The 20,477-nt window shown below is 37.4% G+C and overlaps 1 protein-coding gene across 12 annotated transcripts in view; it reads right to left on the reverse strand.

Moving 5' to 3' along the window:
* The window catches only part of ZBTB20 (zinc finger and BTB domain containing 20), a 452,132-nt gene that overhangs the window by 383,071 nt on the left and 48,584 nt on the right, over positions 1-20,477 (reverse strand). For 11 of the 12 annotated variants that reach the window (XM_082751625.1, XM_082751617.1, XM_082751629.1 and 8 more), the window contains one exon: positions 8,289-8,348. The gene's annotated coding sequence lies outside the window, so the exon portion shown is untranslated. Of the gene's footprint in view, positions 1-8,288; positions 8,349-9,822; positions 9,900-20,477 lie in introns of those variants that run through there. The other variant, XM_082751627.1, reaches the window with a different exon arrangement.

Consider the following 20,477-nt stretch of genomic DNA (forward strand, 5'->3'; position numbering starts at 1 on the left):
ATTTCATTTTTCCAAGGCAGCAAGAAGCAAGTTCTGCATTCTGTTCATATCAGAGAAATGTGAAGTTTACTTAGACATAGCTTAGGGGGCTTGTTTGTATTTCTGTTTTCTTTTTTGGCCTACTGAGCACTCTGCGTGAGTCCACATGTTCCCTCCTTATTTTTGGCATTGGCAAGACTTCAAGAAGAAAAAATCTTTGGTTAGAAAATTGTTTAAAAAAGGGCGAAAACCTTCAGCTTTTGTTTTTTTAAAAAACACCCAATTATTTGAATGTCAAAGTATTAGTTACTAAAGTAAGATTTTATCTAAAGGCTAAATTCTAATTCTAGAAGCTAAATCCAGATCAGCTTGCTTTGATTGTACAGGTTTTAATATCTAAGCTCAAGTCTCTTTCTTAAGGCTTGTATTATTTCTACAGCAGGCCAGACTATAATAACCCTTACATCCCTAGTACTGGATGTTATATTCATATTACTAGATGTTAGGGAAAAGAATTCTAAAAAAATAAGTGAGATTTTGTAACCAAGGGTCTTTCCTTCTCAATACTTCCCTTCTAATGTTCCAGAGAAACATGATCTAAGCATTTAAAAACAAGTCTAACTATGATGCAAAACTAAGAGCTACATAACAAAAAGTAGACACCTGTTTTCACAGTGACAGTATATTCTTCTCTTTTCCATTTAGGACATCAATATGCAAATAAACATGGACTCCATTATGGGATGAAAATTATTTACATGCACTTATAATTTTTTTCAGAGAACTAAGGAGGATTTTTATCTAAGAAAGGAGCAGAAGTAGGAAGGGTCACTTTACTGTTTGAACAGAAAATCCAGCAGCTAGTTTAATTTAATGAGTTAAAAAACTACAGAATGATTCTAAGGATCTTGAAAATTTAAAGAACTCATGATTTCAAGCATATGTCATGAAAAAATCTAAGTGAGTAATGTATACAGCACTTAATATAAGTGGCCAACACCAGGAAAGGGCATATTCAAGATACTTCTCACCTGCTGGTGCCTTTCAGTTACTGCCATAAACAACGTTTGGGTGACTGAACCTGTTTAGAAAGCAAAGTCCTAGAAGTAGAGGCAACAGGCTTACCCGCAGGCCACTGATGCTCAGTGTACATACACGTGTAACTGTCTCCTCAAAAATCCACAGGCAGATCTCCAAACCATAGGAAGTAGATCTCCCTGAGAGGAAGATGGAAGTGTGCATTATTATGAAAATTTGTGCAGCTCCCGTCCCCAGACACTGTCTGGAAAAAAAACACCACACACTTCTCTGCAGAACCTGGGAGGATGGTGGGCTTGCTTACTTGGCTCAATGTGGATAATAACTAGGCTTTTCCCATTACAGTGTTGCCTCCATGCACCTTCCTGCTCAGACTCACCAATTATAATGAAGAACCTTGGGAGGATAAAGATTTTTTAAACTAATTGCAAGATAACCAAAGAAAAACTGTTTTTCAAATGTTCAGAGTTTGCTTCAGAAAAAACATTTTTTTTCCAAGATCTGGGGAAATTCAGTCACCTCTAAATGAATTCAAGAGTCTGCTGCAGTACAGTGTCTCAGCAGAGAGGAAGGAGGTCATGCTCCCTTGATGACCTCTGAAACAAAGATGAGAGTCTCCAGTCTTGGTTGAGGAGCTTACCTGAGAAACCTACAGTTTGATGGCCTCCAGAATATCAAGCAGGCTTAAAGCATGTGTTCAAATCATGTTTATATCTCAGGTGAGCACTTGGGACTTGAACACTGTGTTTTCACCACCTACCAATCAAACTGTTAGAACATAACTTACAAGAGAACTCTTACACATGGGAACTGAGATCTTGGGGCCAATCCCATCTCATAAAGAATATCTACATGGACCTATAAACATCACTGTAAACATACTTTAATTCAGAGTAAGAAAAACGTTTCTGATCACAGTTCTGCAAATGACAATTAAAAGTATTAAAAAATTAAAGGCAGAATCTGTATGGAATGAAAATACTCTATGAGTGACTAAGTAGCAACATTTCTTGATCCTTTATTTTCTTCAAAATTGATTTCTTTCCAGAAAAAAAAAAAAAAAAAAAGAAAGAAAAAAAAAAGCTTTCAGCTGCTTGTCTCTCAGAAGAGACTGCCTACTTTTCCAAATTCCCTCTGCCTTCCTTAAGATATGCCTTCTGAAGGCAAAGGGACTCATATAATCCCCAAAGTCCTATTAATATCAATAAGAATGATACAGGTTTGATTCAAAACAACCAGAGGGAATGGCTACAATGGGCTCAAAGTTGTTTTTCAGAGTCAGAATGGTCTGTATCATCTACTTGGCACTAAAATGTGCTTGCTGCTGCCATGCAAATGGTCCAGCTCATGCTGCTGCTGACTTCTTGCTGTCTCTCATTTTATTGTCTGCTATTTTATTTGCTGGTAAAGGAGAAAGAGGGTTTGGTCTTTTAAATGACCCACATTTCTAATAGCACTGAGTTAAGCAGAAATGCTCTCCTGCTATTGATACTACTGCATTACGTAGGTTGGTCTTGACTAGAAGGTTTACAGACTTGGATGAGACACGTGGAAGGTGTTCAGTGGCACCACAACATTGTCACCATAAAAACATTTGAATCAGCTCTACGAGAAAAATAGATGTTCATCTATAGAAAGGTGGCGTAGGGAAAGAAAGAGGGAGATGCTGTGCTGAGACAGAGCAAGAGAGGGAAAGGGAGGGAGAGAAAGAAAGGAGGGAAATTGGGAAGAAGGGAGAGATGAAGGGGGGAAAGAGGGAGGGAGGAAGAAATTAGAAAGGATTTCAGAGTACTGCTCAGTGGAAGATACATATATGGAACTTTATGGGACACAGTAACGTTTTGAAGAGAAAATCTTGTTCTGCCAGATGAAGGACATACCACTCCCTTTTACAACTAGTCCCTTGCCAACCCAAATTCTACTTGCATGAACTGTGGTAGCCAAGTGCCTACTGGGTTTAAAAAAGACAACATAAAAGAAATCTGACCAGGGGAGAAAATCTGACCAGAAGCAAAAAAACAAACAACAACAAAAGAAAACAAAAACAAATACAAATACTGCCCTGAGCTATCCCCTGAAGAAAACTACCTTTCCCCAAACAAACACCAGAGATACTAACGATTAGTATTTTAATCTGTTTGGACACCTGAGTATTGACATTTGGGCAGCAAAATAACTATTTTTTTTCTTTCCACTGAAGGTAAACTGAGTCGATGAAAGAGAAGAAAGGCTTTATTACCAGATTTTGTTCTATGTCCCCAAAATGCTCATGTGTCATCAAAAATGTGTCATCTGTACCACATCCACCAGGTATTACAAGATGACTCACACTTAAGATGAAAAAAATCCAACTTAAAGGAAAGTTTCGTCTTGGCTTCCACCCCAGCAGTCAATACAACTGCATATATCTGAACAAGACCTATGGTGGTTAAATACTTTCTTCTGAATCTCAAAAGACTTCACTGACGTTCTGTTTCTTGCCCATACTTTTCTTCACTCCCAGCGGACAGGGACGTTGTCTTTTTCAGAGAGAATGTGTCAGATCATGGCCCCTGGCAAATCAACATGAATCGCTAAGAAAGAAAATTTTAACATCCTCCAACTCCACTTTTAAAGTGCTAAATGAGGAAACCTGTTGTGCTAGTGTGTTGATTAGAGGAACTGTAAATGTCTTTACCAAAATAACACATTCTCTCTCCCATCTTTTCTTTTTGTATAGGAAAGTATACACACTGACCTGGCATTGTTAGTTTTACTACAATATCTGCTGAAAACCACAGTGCGTATACATGCAGGTAAACATAAACACACACACACACACCACTGAACTTTGTGTTGGCAGCCAGACTGTGGTAACCCATGTCCCCTGGGCAGCAATCAGCTATGAAGGAACAGGAAAAAGTGAGTGTAATGATTAACTAGCCCAGTGGGCTATTATTCATGGCAGGTAGAGCAGCAGCATTGCAGACTGTGATGCTGGTCGCCTCTCCCTCTGGAATGCTGCCGGATGCCTGGAATCAAATTTAGCCCAGAAAAAAAACAGCAAATCTAATGTCAACGTAAGAAAGAAGCTGAATTTCGCCTCCTGGACTTCGCATGTAAGGAAGAAACTTGCAGGAGCAAAGATTTTCTGTTAAGCTTGATGTTGAAAGGATATGACAAATATTCCCATTTATCAAATACGTATGCGTAGTTTATGGTAAGACTAATAAGGTTATTGGTATCAGCTATAGGCAATTATTTTCTATACAGCATGAAGTAAACAACTTTAATGGCAACTGGCAAGTACCGATGTTGTTCGGAGCCACCATGGTATTAATATTGGAGCAGATGGTTAAAGGGCATCCATTTAGTTGAAAGACTAAACAATGGGTTTCCCTCTAGCCAATCAGGGAAAAATCAAAGTCATCATAGCTGTTCCCCCTCTGTTGGTGCTTTACCCTGCAGTCCCCAGAAAGCTCCAGAAATTCCTGCAAAATTCTTTCCAATCTTTCCAATACTTTTCAAGCAGTGCATCAAAGGTGAGCATACCACAACACCCACTGTACTTCTCCCACTGTTACCACAGTCAGCATTTAGCAGTGAGGCAATACACTACTGCCTGGACTTCAGCTTTGGGAAGTCAAATTCAACCTGATCTCTTCCAGTTTTCAGTGATTTAACTTCATCATCCATGATAAAAAAGAAAATTAAAATTTAAGCTTATTATTATTATTATTATTTTTACAACAAAAGCATTTGCTGTTTATTTAAGAAGACCTTGAAAAAAAACTATTTATAAAAAAAAAAAAAAAAGCAAATTCCTTCTTTCAATAAACTCCTTTTCCCTCTGAAAGGCTTTGCTCTGTGTGTGGATTATTCATTTACTTTAATTATTTTGAAGTGCCTCTGTTTGAGTGGGTAGGATTTAAGTATCCACAACATCAGCGTAAGTCCTAGAACTAGTTGTTGTAAACAAAATGTTCTGCAGTGGCCTAAATCTGCATAAGTAGCAAGCCTTGAGAATTTTGGAAGTCCTTTTCCACAAAGAGTAATTCTGGGGACCCTGAAACCTATGGGACCCAATTCCCTGAGCAAATATTGTGGGACTTACATTGTATAGACGGGTCATAACTCCTCTAATCTTGAATGCAGATATAAATCCTTCTTCTCATCTAGTAGGAAAACAAACTTGTTGCTCCTATTTAAATGTGGAAAGCAAAATCTCACCTGTAAGAGGCTGGTGCAGAAAATGCAACTGACCAGACATTTTCATCTACCACAAAAAAAGGGTTTATTAGGACAAAATGACCAAGTGATATAACAGAACTCAGAGAGTCAGAACAACATACGCAACTAGGCATGTAATCAAAAACAAACAGAGATCTTTCATAATCTCTGTAATCACCTCTCTCTGTCTCACGCACAACCACACATATACTCATGTACAGTAACAGGAATACGTAAATTGTTGTCCCTTGTTAAATGTTTTCAGCCAAATGTCTTCCTGGTTAATAAACACACACACTAAGTACAACAAGAAAACAAGCTCTAAGAAAAAGCCCTTGGAAAACTTCAGATGGAAGACTTCGGATGTAGTTATGTTATGAAGACAATCACAGAAGGGAGAAGAAGAACAAAGACTGGGGAAAATATACAGGATTAAACCGTTATCACTTCACATGCAGTGGACTTTGACTTGAACAAGGATTCCAAAAATAAACATAACTAACATTTAAATTGCAAGCTGTATTTTCAGTGGCCCCTTCTTGCATGACTGTATGTATACTCAAAACCAAAACCTCAGCAGCTAACACCCACAGCTTTGAGGAATTTTGATCCCAAGGATCGAGCTAACATTCAAACTTTCCATTGTACCCACAGGCTTTCATTTCATTCATACGAATGAAATGAAACTAAAACCAAAGAGAGAGAAACCAACTGAAACCAGATGAAATGAGGATATGGAAGGTGTGACGTAGGCATCTGGAAAACGAGAAAATATCACCTCTGGTAAATCTCATTTTGTAAGTCTTCCCACTTGCAGTCTGCATTCCTGTTCTTTGTGTTTACTTCCACATAAACATATAGCTCCTCTACACTGTTGCCAGTAGTTACACCCAATACTTACAGGTAAGCCTGCAACTCTCTTCCTCTACACAGGTAAAAGAGAATGGAGGGAAATTAACAGCGAGAAGGAAGTATGAAGTATGAAAACAATTCTGCACTTACTCACCCGCAGTTGGTTATATCTAAGGAACAGTTGCTTTAAAATACAAGTTGTTGTTGAGGTTTGATTTAGAAATCCCTGTCAGTTTTGACATTCAGGTGAAAGTATTGCTGCTGGCTCCAGAACAATCTGCATATCTTATCACTAAATAAAATGTCTGAGGTGTGTACCAATCTGATGAAATTATAAACAAGAGTCCACATAAGCACACATGTCTTCCTGTTTGATTTCTGTCCTCTTCGCTCCTCTATAATAAATTATATGATCATCTCATTCTAGCCAGAGGTTTAACTGTGCATGTAAAAAGGAAAATGATAGCAGCCTATTCTTTTTCACACTTTACAGCTGAGAACCTGACAAAATTGTGGATTTGGTGAACAAGCAAAAAAGCTTATTTTGTTACCATCTACCCCTCTTTATAAGCCACAGAACTGGTAAAAAATCCCACCTATTTATGTATCATTGAAAAGTCTCCCATACTCAACATAAATAAATAAATACATAAAACTACACCTTTTTTTTTCCTGCAATGACTAATATACATGCTTAACTTTATGTCCTGCAATTAATCTCATCTACTTCAGCAGGATTACTCATAATGCTGTGAGTGAAATACATGTGTAAATCCTTGCAGAATCATGGCCTGAATTGCCAACAGCATTACATGGAACGATTAAATGCCCAGGCCTAGAATGGCTCTTCAGAAAGATTAGAAGAAATCTTTAGGCATAAGAGGTAACAAAATCTACTCCAGGGAGAAGCTATGAGAAGAACAGTGTTCTGGGAATTGTCTTCCCTTGGGAAATTCATCTGTCACCAAATTCTTCCAGTAACATTATATTCACCTTCTTCATCTACCAGTCATCACCTTCACTCACCACTCCTTTCTCACTCATCAAAAACCTTTCTCCTTCTCCCAACATCCTCCTGCAGCTGCTTTGTGCCAAAGGAGACAGGAGATACATCTCACTTCTTTTTATTCTTTTGTGCAGAAAAACAGGATGAGAGCACACTCTGGCCCTTATATTGACTACCTTAGTAACAAAACAGTTCACATGCTAATTAACTGAGCTGGGTGCACAATTGAACAATGTCACCAACTTTGCTTCTTAACCTGCTACCGAGTCATTCACATGCTGGTCTCTTAACCCTCTCACTGAAGATTATTTGTTCAGTATACCCTATGGACAATCCTTAATCTGTGTTTTCTTTACGTGAGTTTATTACAAGAAGCTGCTGATCAAAATGTATACAAATTGATTATCCAAACTGTCTAGTTCCACCTACTGATGAGTAGCTTACCACCTGGCTTCCTATGTAAATATTCACAAATGCTATATCAAAATTTATTCTCTGTACATTATTTAGTGTTTGAATAAAATCCATGGCTTCCACAAACACTTCTGCTTGACAAAGTCAATCCCTTAAAAGTTCAAATGACTATTTGTCACTAACATTTCACCTCTACTAATGAACTGCAAAAATGAATGATAGAAAATGCAAAGCTGTATTATGCTTAGCAGTTAACATTTTAATAAGGAGGAGATTAGCAATTTTTAATACCTCCAGTGCTTTGTTATATACAGTAGCACAATAACTGAATATTTTAATTGCTAATTATTTAGACCTCATTCAGTTCTCACTCAGGCAAAACTCCCATTGAGGGACTCTTGCCTGAGAAAAGAGCTACAGGATTTGTCTTACTGTAATTTGAAAAAAAAACTTTATATATCATAAAAACTATCAAGTTATAGTGAGACAAAAATCATTAAATCCTTAGCAATATTAAACCCTACTGAAAGTCCCACTGACTCCTAACGCCAATGTTTTTATATTAAGTAAAATAGATAATTGCAGTTTACCAGTTGTAACTTACCTGCATAATTTAGGCCCAGATATGCTGGTGCTCTTAAAGAGATCTAATAATGTTTTGAGTCTTCTTATCGTACCCCTGCTTTTCTCCTGTGGGAAATCTCAGTTCAAATGTGATAGGGAAACAGCATTTCCAAACAATTACAGTATCAACACCTGCAGAAACCCAAAAAGTAGCATTTGATTTTACCTTTTGACTTCGGACTCCAAAAGGGTTAAGAGCAGCTCTCAACACTTCTTTTTTATGCTGCTGTAAAGAGAAAAATAAATAAATAAATAAAATGCTTATGTTTAGAGATTTGCACACACAATACCTTCAGTCTTCATTACAGTCCAATAACTGGGAGTTCAGTGGGGGAAGTGGGTGGAAGGCTGTATATATATAAACATATAACTACATGAAGGAAGAACAAAAAAGTCCTACACATTAATGTTTAGCACACAGGTGGCGAACAAATAAGCTAATTGTACTCGTATCCAACATGTCATGTTATAGGTGAACTTCAGAGAGAAACATTACACAACCAAACACCAATTTAACAGAGAGCGATTCACATGACTTCATGCTTTAAAAACAACAACAACAACAACAACAACAACAACACAACTCTCATTTTTTCCATTAAATGTAGTTTCATTCCTGCTAGGGATAAAAACAAATGGGTGTCACAACTGAAGTTTCACCAGTTATGTTTGCCATTCAAATGCATTTGTGGGAAAAGTTACAGGTAAATACTCCAACAGTTCAAGAGTTTAAAGAGGTTCTTTTATTCTCCTTAAATGAAGAATCGTGTATAATGTCTTTGCATCTGTCAGCTATAAATGGCTTTAATGACTAGTATGCTCAGAAAATGTCTCTATAGGCTGCTTTTTGGAAAAAAAAAAAAAAAAAAAAAAAAAAGAATTAAAAGCAGACTTAGAACCATATAACACTAATTAATAAAATGTTCAGAACTGGCTGCCAAACAGTTGAGGAAGGAGTATTTTGAAGTCAGAAATGAGACTTGGGCACTCCACTTCCACCAATTCAGAGTATGGTTTAGGGCCCTAATTGGCATCACTTCCAGTTCCTGTTATGAGAGGTTCACTCAGGTTTCAGCTCCCAAACCCACTTCAGCCGGCCTTCTTGCTTCCTCACAGGAGCAACAAGGTCTTTTCATTGCTCCCAAGTGCTGACTTCCCACCTAGGAACCCATGTCCAAGTCTAATAAACAGCTCAAGTACGGCAGGAACGGGCTAACCAAGCCTACTGGTAATCCTGTAATCCTTTGCTGGTGATGGGTTTTCCAAGCTACCCACAAAGGCATTTTAATCACTGAGATTTTGACCCCCTTGCCATACTGCAGAACTGATTCAATGGCACTTATTTGTCATAGACTTGTTTCTCCAAAGCTCAGATGATTTGCTATCTGTTAATGGACCTGTGATCTCTTACCTGCTAAAAGTAATTTGTTAACAGAAAAGAGGTGAAAGAACTGCTTTTTGGAGCAACCTTCTTATTTGGAAAGAAAGGACACAAAGCACTGTTTTCTCAGGTTAAAGAAGACATAATGACAGCAGACCTTCTGGCTGATCGCTCCCGAGCCTGACTTCCCACCAGATCCTTGCTACTACAGGTGCTACTACAGGTGCTACTACAGGTGCTACTGTTTCCACCTCGGTGACACACTCACAGCTTCATGTCACACCTGCAGCCTTCCCTTAGTTTCCTGGGTGCTTCCTACCTCTGATCATCACCAGCAAACCATGCCCCAGGTTCTCCATCTGGGGAAATTTCTCCGGCCTACGTGGGTCAGCCGTGAGTGCGCAGAGCACGCAGTCTGTTAGATGGTGGCTTTCAGGGAAGGAGGTTTATTTTGCTGGAACTAAGGCCGTGCAGCATGTGCTTTAGCTTTCATAAGGTCTGCTGTTGCCTGAATAGACACGCCGGGCGGCAGCTGGTAGCACTTTCCAACATTACACAACCAGGATCTCGAACAGTCTGTCAGTTCTGCGCCGACAATGAATAAAGCAAACCAGGAGGCCTAAAATATTGAGTAACGAGGATCAGGTTTTGACCTTTAGATGCGGGGGTAGATGTATTGCACGAGGGTATGTTTGATTTGAGCGATACTAGTAGGTATGAAACGGTGCTGTTTGCCTAATGTCTAACTCATCTAACAACTGAAACGCTCTGCACTGGCTGGCAAACTACGTGCTGCAGTGAGAGACGGCTTGAACGCCTCTACAGTGTACTGGGGGAGCCCAGGAAGAGAGGGCAATGCTGGGGAATCAGAAGAGATGAAAAGCAGGAAAAAGTACGGGAAAAATCAATCACAAGGTGAAAGAAATCTTTTCTGGTTTAAAGTCCCTGAGGACCTGTGGCGGTGCTCAGGCATCATCTCCTCCAGCTCTGCAAGGTCAAAAGTTTCAGTTTCTCTTCTCTGGTCTACTGGCATTTGAAATTTTGTACACCTACCCATAGCATGCATAGCTACCTTTCTCAGTTACCATTCTTGCCAGAAAGTGCTATACAAAGGTCTGTGTCATTATAACTGCTACATTTGTTTATTTTCACTACCATTAATTTATCCTTTCCAAACTTTTGAATGCCAGAGTTTAATTAGTGATAACAATTCTGCCACACAGTTTTTAAAAACTATTTTTATATGGAATTTAAAGTAATCGAGCCTTATATTTGAGATGGCCATTTGTAGGACCAAGACTGTTAACAGAGCAGTATCTAAAATTACAGGCCATTCATTTTGTTTTAAATTCCACCCGCTGTGTTTACCTTTAATGGTTTCACTTGGATCAACAGCTTATTGGTGACTCAAATTATATCAAATAATACGCTCAAAACCTGATGCAGCTGTATGACATCGTGAAAAACTATGCACACAACTCAGGAAATTCATTTCAAATCCACTTGAAAGTTAAGTCCCATGTACTAAGCAAAAGTGAATACTTTGCAGCATTGGCTCAAAACAGACTTACTGACTTCAACGTCACAAAATACACAATCCTCACAGAGTCTTGAGGTAGATCACAATAATTTTCCAGATTTTTTTTTTTTTAAATGATTAAGTCAATTAGTTAAAATACTTAGCTGTTTTTTAAAATGTCTAATCTAATCGAGATCTACAACAAAGATAAGAAATACAGAAACGGACAATTTAAACAGTGCTAAATTAAAAATGCCTCTTCTGCTATATCAACAGCTTACAAATGCTAACAGGAAAAAAATACATATATTTGTTCACTTTATGTTAATAACTTATAAGCTGCATGGCCTTTCGATTTTTGTATGAATGAAAAAAAATCCTATTCAGTGAACTATTTTCAGATTAAGTGAAACCAAGATAAGTACATTCCATATAAAATATGTAAATAAAATTTGGACATTCTTTACATTTCTCTCAGTTTATGGAACCTTTCCCAAGAGGGAGAAAATATTATAGGATGACAACTGTGAGGATCTTCCTTTTTTAAGACCCTATATCCAAAGAGTGAATTTCAAAGAATAAAATAAATTATTTTAGCATTACTCCAGTTCCTCCAAAATACAGTCATCATAAATGCAAACTAAAATCCTGTAGCAAGTGGATGAAAGGAAACACTGTTGATTAATGCTAAGAATATAGCAGCCAAAAGGATTTCAGACAATGATTCATGGTAAGACTACCAGTAAATTGCTTGGTCTCTTGAGGTTCAGTCAACCTGGCATGAGCATTGGGTAAAGTATGTCCTGAGCAAAATGGACAGTGCATCATAGCAATGCACTTTTAAAAACAAACTCAAGTGTGAATGTAATGCTTATGAAAAAGGCTAATGTGGCAAGCTTAAAGGTTGAAATCCTCTCGTTTTTCCAGGACAGTACTTTGAGTAGAACGAATTTACTCATATAGGCTCACCACTGCCCTTGAACTGCGGGATTGTGTTGAGTGGTCACATATTGTGACTGGTTCAACCTCTTCCATTGGATGTCCAACAACAGACCAATTACTACTGACTATAGTAACATTTTTCATGATACTGACTTCTGTCCACTGAGAACTAGACTTGAGATCTCTTTAACTTGTTTCATGAGTCAAGCTTTCTGTCTGGTGGGAAAAATAAATCAAATGACTAGCTTTAAATTTCTAACATAAGGACAGATTTTAGAGAATTTCTACATGAAGACTGCCAAAAACAGACTACTGACCTGACCTGTGAGTGTAAGATAACAAACTGGATATGAATTGGCTTTTTGGCAGGAAAGGTTTTTAAAGAAACAATACTCGGTGCTACAGCACCATTCTTAACGCAGGATAAAATCTTTTAGAAAACAACTTAAATTCTCCGTGCACTTCCAAATTCTACTTGAAGAGGACTATTTGCCCACATTTATCTATACGGAAGACTTGGATTAATAACCCTCTAGGAGAAAAACAAAATGACCTTTCAGGCAAAAGTCATGCTATGGAGAAAGGGAAGTAGGGGAGCTTCTGTAACACTATCTACCAGCTTAACTTCCTCTTAACTTTATGTACTGTCTTTCTTGAAACAGAAAATGTTGCCTGGAACACAAGAGGCAGAATTTTTAATATTAGAGGTACTAGAAACTAGCATGTATAATTCTTCAGAAGGAAATACCAATGCAGACAGTGAATTAAAACATGCCATGGTAACAGATGAAGACTTCAACTGTCAACAAAATCAGGCTATTAATTCTCACATAAACAGTCTTTTTAAATCTTTGATTTTTAATATACAGTCCAAAGATCACTCTCACATTTCAGCAGCTTTTGTCTTTTAATGCCAATCATTTCAACTGACTTTTCTCACTACCCTGTGCTTTCTCTCACCCTTGGAAAAGGTGAGTGAAAATATCAAATGTTATCTTACTCTGCCAAGACCAAAGGAACAGTTCAAATACTAAAAAAATTAGGCAACGGCTTTGCTTAAGGTGGGGAGGGAATGATCAACAGTGGGGTGGATCCCTACCTCTCAGCAGAAAAAAAAAAAAAAAAAAAGACAAACCCAAATCTCTTCTTACTCTCTGTTTCAATCTACGCTTAGGTCTAGCCTATGTAAACAGTAACTGAAAATTACTGGGTGGAAAACACAGAATAATTTTGCTGCTAATCAAGTGCTTTTTGTTTTTTGTTTTTCCCTCAAGAAACAGATACTGAGATTCAAGAGCAACCTGGCAACTTCTTGCCCTGTTCATTACCACTGAGAGTAAAGATGCCCTGACTGATCTGTTCAGACTGAACTACCAGCTACCACAGAGTACAGTCTCACAATGAACAACTCTAAATATATTTGTGAGAGAAACTCACACTGCAGCTGGCCTCTCTGTACCTACTCAAATGACAAAGAAGATTTTAGACTTCAGAGCCATCACCTTTCACCAACATGTAAGTAACTCACTTATAAGAAAACAGAAATATTATGTGCCTGTTGGCTTATTTTTTCCTTCAAATTTCTGTTCTATTTCTGAAACAGGACAAGGCTGAAACTTCTCCTTGACTGAGATGTCACCTCGTAACAGAATCCTCTATCCCTAGCCACTGGCATCAGAAAGTAAGAATCAAAGGTACTGCTTTTGTCAAAAAAAAAAAAAATTATCACGTTTAAAAATTAATTTCCTCAAAGCATTGGAAATTAGTTTGGTGGAAAGCATAAGGAAAGAGAGAAAGATGACAATTCTCCATTCTCTCCAGAGACCATGTGTCCCCACAGGTTTTGGTTACTGTGCAACACTTAACTCCTTGATGGCTATTCTCTCATCTCCTCCTTGGCAGAAACTTCTTCAAATTTAAAAATCAGAACATAAGCCAAGTATATAAAAATAAATAAATAAAACTCAACATCTATAAAAAGTACACAGACTAGCCTGCTTAATTATTAACAGGTAAACACAACAAATTCTGAATTATTTACTTAATCTTTTTCAGCTACAAACCTCAGACTTTTAGAGCATGAAACACATGCTTTATTTTAGGACATAAAGCAGATATTTTATAACGCTGTGTGGACTTTTTTTTTTTTTTCAGAGGTGGGGTTGTTTTGAAGAATACACACTTCTTATTAACCCCCAAATACCTTTCTCTCACTGAACCCTGCTGGAATTTTAAATACAGAAATAAAAGTTTTAGTACAAAGATCCTGTATTCACGTGTTCACCAGTGAATGAGCTGGCTTGTTTCTGACTTGCAGCTGAGTGAAAACGAGATTCCTGTGAGGCATATGCAACCTCTCCTGTTTCTGTAAATCTGCGAGAAAGGAGCTGGGTTAAGAGAAGCTGGTGAAGGTTTCAGCCTGAGGTGCTACAAAGAAGGATAAAATAGTCTCAGGCACAAGCCCATTTTCTTTACTCAGTAAAGCTACCCTGCTGAAGTAAACCCTGTCTACCCCTCAAATAAAAGTCAATGCCACAGGTCCCCGATGATCCTAGAAGCAACTGGTCTAGGCCCAACCATCTTTACGTTCCGTCTTCCTATGTATAATTCTCCCTAAGGCAGTGCTGATCTTGTGCATTCCCTTTTTCTGGTGTTGTGTTGAAAATGGGGAAGTTCCAAGCTCCTTCCCGGAGGTGCGATGAAGCAGTGACAGCCCTGCACATGACAAAAGTTGGCGCATACCCTTTGAAGTCTTCAGCAATCAGCAGTGTAGAACAACGCTATCTCCATCTCAGTAACCTCAGGCTGAGAACCATGCAGTCACTGCCATCCAGAAAAATGCAAAATCATTATCGCTAAGAAACGTGGTGGTGAATCTGAGACAATTTTTCTTAACTAGCCTTTCTTTGCAAACAATTTCATAATATTGCTTTTGAAGCCCTGGATAGGTATATGCAAATATACTCAAGTTGTGTATGTGAATGATGCCACCAAAAATCTATTCCAAAGCTTTCACACACGAGCAGAAGTCTCTACAAGAATTTTAGGATAATATCTGAGAAGGTGTTAACAGACTACTATCCCCTCATCGTTTCTACAAAACTGTGCAAATGTGAGATATTGCATCATCTACTCTTAATTGCTGAAATGGTCCAACATAATTTGTTTTCCCTGCTTTTAGATATTAATAATTTTGTCAATATTTATGTACCATACTTTGCTCAGCCTGCTAAATCCTTCCAAAGGTGTAATTCAGGAGATGAGATAGTTAAACACAGAGCTGGCTTAGCCTCTAATTTAGGTGGCCTACTTACGTTAGCAACATTTTATTAGCACGTTATGCTGTATGTTTAATATTTAGTACATTGTGTGAAAATGGTTTACTGTGTACTGCTCACATAAATGAATTACAAATTCTGTTTGATACATAAGGAAAAATGTATAAGTAACACACGTATTTCTAAACATACCTAACACTACAGAAAATAGGGATAAACATTAGATGTAGAGAAAACACAAAAATGGATCTTATAATGGAGTTAAAAGCTAGGTTATAATGTGTAGACCAAACAGGCAGAATTGGGGATATATGCACAAAGCCCATCCCTCTTTTAACTTTTCATTTCAAAGCTTCCTCTGGAGGCCTTAGAAGCTGTCCAACTGAAGGAAAAGATGACTTTCTTGCTGAAGTCTCACAAAGGAGACAATTGTAACAAAACACACAGGAAATCTCCCAAAATCTTTCATATTTTACCAAACCCACAAAGACGAAGTAGGACATTTGCTAGAATTTATGCGCACTTTGGGGACTTTTTTCACGAGGCAGGTAGATTGGCTATGTCCTTGTGAATGATGCAGCCCCTTTCCAGTGTGTTCTTAAGCAATGTTAGCTGGAAGCGCCAGTGAAAGATGCCCTGTGAGTGAGCAGTAGGTTGATCCAAAGGACAATAACTCAGCCAAAGCAGATTTAAGTTTTCCTGGAACAGCTGGAGAGCAGTTCTGAGTAAGCATCCAGTTATCTAGCTACGGCAATATCTATTTTAGAGGTACCGATATTCAGGAATTATCACCAAAAAGGAGTTTTTGTTTGCTTTTACTTCATAGTTATGAGGAAAAGTGCACTGGTTTTCATTTTCCTCCTATCTAAAAAGTGAATCAAAGATACACCAACAGGCATTTGTAAGAACCACATAAGGGAAAATTCCTCAGCTTCCTGTGAATTAAGCCTATGCAAAAGGACCCATAAGCAGTCCCAGAACAATTCTTACTATCTTTGAAGTGCATGAAGAATGGATTTAGTCTAATGGCTTCAGCTCGGTTCTTCTTAAATTTCTAAGTATTGGTAGCTAAGACAAATGCTAAGGCTTTAGCAAATACCAGACTTGTTTTCTGCAAAAGTATCTGATCGCAGAAAAAGCATTTTTTTTCTACTGGCGAAGTATTTTCGGCATTATTACGAAAGAACCTTTATTGGCATCCCTGCCAAAATATCCGTTCCAAAGCTTTTCTCACTTTCTTCAGCTGATGTTTTGTCAAGTAACATTCAAAATCATTTTTATTTTGCAAAACAAAAACAAAACAAAACTGATCCTATTTCACATTATTTTTATTCCTGTACTTTTGTGAATTGTTAATAGTTATTCCAATACATGTATAACACTTACGTCCTAAAATGACTCACAATACAAAATTTCAGTTCATATTTCCTCTATGAAAAAAAAAAAAATCTTTGAAAATGTATCTTTGCTCAGTTAGATTCAGTAGGGGACATTAAAAATTCAATATTTGCCATGTTGCAATGACTTCTGGACAGAAAACAGTTCCTTCAGGCTGCAGTAAATTCTTCTAGTCTAAATATAAGGGGAATTATAAGTACACACTTGCAACAGTACTAAATATGATACCCACAATATGGCTACAATCCTGATTATCACCTTTTCCTTTATTTTTTTCTTATCATTTCTATCTTTCATTACGGATACAGTATTTATTTTTTATAATGATTAATATGCAAAAATTGGTTCATAGAAACCAAGTAACAAGAATGGGTCTAATTAAAAATTCATATTATTACAAAAATAACCATTAGATTAATCAATATGAAGACTGAGATATTCGGATCAGTAGGATTTTTTTTAGTTCTAACATTCATCCTGCTATAAGGCCATCAGGACAGTTGATTTAGTAAAAATGTTGGCTGAGATACATCAACACACAGTATTCAGATTAAAACCATGTTGGGAGCTATATTACAAACTAGTAGATATCTCCATTATGAGTATGCCTCATATTTTATAGAATAAATATAATGTTTGTATAGATTAAGGTCTGACGGAAACAGTTCAAGAGGGATTGTACACTTTCAGCTGAAGACAGACCCGCAGAAGTGAATGGATAGTTTGGGATTAAACTAATATTTGCTGTAATCTTACTCAAATCAGTGAGATTCAAAAATCAATTCAACTCATTCCTATTAAAGAATTATGTTTATTATGCTGTAGAGTTTTCAAATTATGAACACTTTAGTACAAATACTTTATGCAGTAAAATCTGTTTCTTCAAGTTGCTATCCCTCAAAGCATGTGATGCATTTGATATTATTATTTTGTTACATATGCATATATGACCTACATATATGACTTCCATCCACATTTTCCTTAAACATACACAAAACGACCTCCACGTTTTTCTCCATTTGTTACAGGTCAATGGATTATTCATTTTTTTGTCCTCTTATGAGGCCAAAAGTTTTTGAAATACACTGTATTATAAAAAGCTGTTTTTCAGGTAATAAATTATTTATTTTACAGTAGAGTTTAGAGATTCCAGTGAGACCAATGTACCAGGCATTGCAGTGACACAGACTGTGAGATAGTTGTCACTTGAAAGAACTCTTCAGACAAGACAAGCAAGAAGTAGAAATGCAAGAACTACTTTTTCAGATGCACTGAGACACACAAACTGGAGTTACTTTCTTGAGGTTACTCAGGAAATCAGTGACAGAGTGCTGAACTTTTATCGCAAGTTACACTCCACTGCTTTAACAACAAAGCCTTCCTTCCTATCTATTAATTAATATAAAAGCCACAACAAAAATCCCGGTATTACATCTGCCCCATTAACTCAGCATTTCCAAACATCATACCACTTTGCATTTGCGTAACTCTAGCATGAAGAAATTCAAAGTACATATACTCTGAACGAAGCAAAAGCAAATAGAATTAGATTGTTCTTACTTTGGAAGCAGTAGAACAAACAAACAAATGAAAAACAAAAACAAACAAACAAAACAAAACAAAAAAAACCCAGAAGGATTAAGGGTAAATTCATCTCACCTAACTTTGGCCATCTAAAAGACACTGTTTAGGTTGTTTCTTCTGACACCAGAACGAGGTGAGCATCTCGAGAGTGAGATTCCTTCTCTTCTCAGATACATGGCTAAGTAAATCACCAGAGAAGCCTCTCCCTTTCTTTTATCAATAGAGATAGCCCAGGTGTCATGACTAAGTGCCTGATGTTTAGATGAATGAGCTAAAAATTCCTATCCTAGCACAAAGTAAATCTCCCCAAAGTTCCCTTGATATCTTTCCTAAGAGGCAAAACTGTGGCATGCCAAGGTCTGTATGTGTTAGTGAACATATGCGAGAAGTTAGGTGCATACTGCTAGATCGATTAATGTACTGACAAAAATCAGATCAAAAAACAGACCTCATTGCTTCTTAGTATCTGCATAGACCAAATGTTGACCACCATCTCTTGAATTACTGACAATGGGAACAAATGGCCGTAAGTCCCTAGGTCTAGCTGAAACTGGTGCAGCACTTAGCCCATAGTGCCCCAGCACTTAGCCCAGCAGTACCCCAGCAGAAATACTCAAGGTGCTGACACGACATAAATAATGGTTATAAATAAAACTCACATCAAAATGAGATTTTTCAAAGAAAGGTGATGAAAGTCTGCTACCAGACTTTGATCAAAAGTCCTGCTATTCAGAGAAGGAAATACCTCTGAATCCCAGTGAAAATGAATCTGGTTGTGACTGACATAACCTTTAAAGAACAGAAATGCTTCTATCATTGTCTCTGTAAATCCAAATATTAGATTCAGGGTCCAAAAATGCTTGACTTTTCCATGCCATCTTGCACACTTCTAATCTGGCACTAAACTACATGATAGGATTCTGAAGCTCTAACCTAAATGTGAAGTAGTATTTCAAGTAGCTCTTCCAAAATGAGAGCTGGCTAACATAAAATTGAAACGATGCCTCTTCCAACATTAGAACGGACAAGAGGCATGAAAACTGCAGTACCTCCAACACGAGAATGACTTAGACTAACAGCTTCCATTCTGTGCATGCAAAGCTAAGTAATTGTATTTCAGTGTTTTTGCCAAATAAAACATGGAAAAAAAGTTCTCTCAACAAATCACAGGATTGCGATGGAGTTGCATGAAAAAACACCACTACTTTCACTTGATCACCTTTCAAGCCATAAAGGGTATGAGAAAGTTACAGGACCTCGAGAATTAGATTTTGCAAATTGAAAGTTCTCCTCTTTGGATACTGCCCCAAACCCCCATTAGGTGCATATAAAAGCACTGAAGTCTTCGGTTTAAGCAAAGCACTGATGTGTGGTGAACTATCCTGAATCTCGCCTACTTTTCACAAGCCCAGCAGTTAGCATTGAGCCAACAGCTAGGAACACCACTGCCAGGCTCACGCTTCTCAGTTTTAGCAAGTTACTGTTTCAAATGAAAGTTATATGCTAAAATGCCCAAAGCAGCACTGGTATTGCCATTATGAATGGTTATCTGTTATCAGCTGAGAAGAATCAATACCCAGTGCAGCAGCTGGAGACCAGCTCTCAGTGCATCATCTCACTGCTAGGATGAGCAGGCAGAAGAGCACGATGGAGAGGACTCCAACCTCTGTCTCCTGCTCCATGAAACATGGCAGCGATGCTCACCTCACTTATTAAAAAGGACCTTCCAGGGCCAAAGTAGTGGAATGGCCTTTCCTAGAAAGAAAGTTGCATTGCAGTTCTTAACACCTTCTTCCATGCATGCACAATTTATCTGCTTGACCTGCCTTTTCCAAAGAGAGGAATGCTCAACAAACAAAATCTTAAAAAAAAAAAAAAAGAAATAAAATAAAAATAAATAAAATAAAATAAAATAAAATAAAATAAAATAAAATAAAATAAAATAATAAAATAAAATAAAAACACTGTGTGACCTCTACTCTTTCTCCAGATAAGACAATGAGAAAACAAATGGAAAAGGTCTCAGCTGACTCAGTGATGAGAATCTTTTAAGAGCCCATGTGCTAATAATTCCTTCTTCATTTGTCAATAACACTTTTGTACATTTTTTTAAGGGCACGAAAGTAATCATAATGCTTTGCCAGAATATGAAGCTATGAATATCTTTATATCTATCTACTGCCATAAGTTAAATTTCCAAACCAGGTCAACCTCCATTATGCATAGGTATTAGACTGTTTTGTTAATGTTTAT

The sequence above is a fragment of the Aythya marila genome, assembly GCF_965140915.1.
Source record: "Aythya marila genome assembly, chromosome: 1".
Taxonomy (NCBI): domain Eukaryota; kingdom Metazoa; phylum Chordata; class Aves; order Anseriformes; family Anatidae; genus Aythya; species Aythya marila.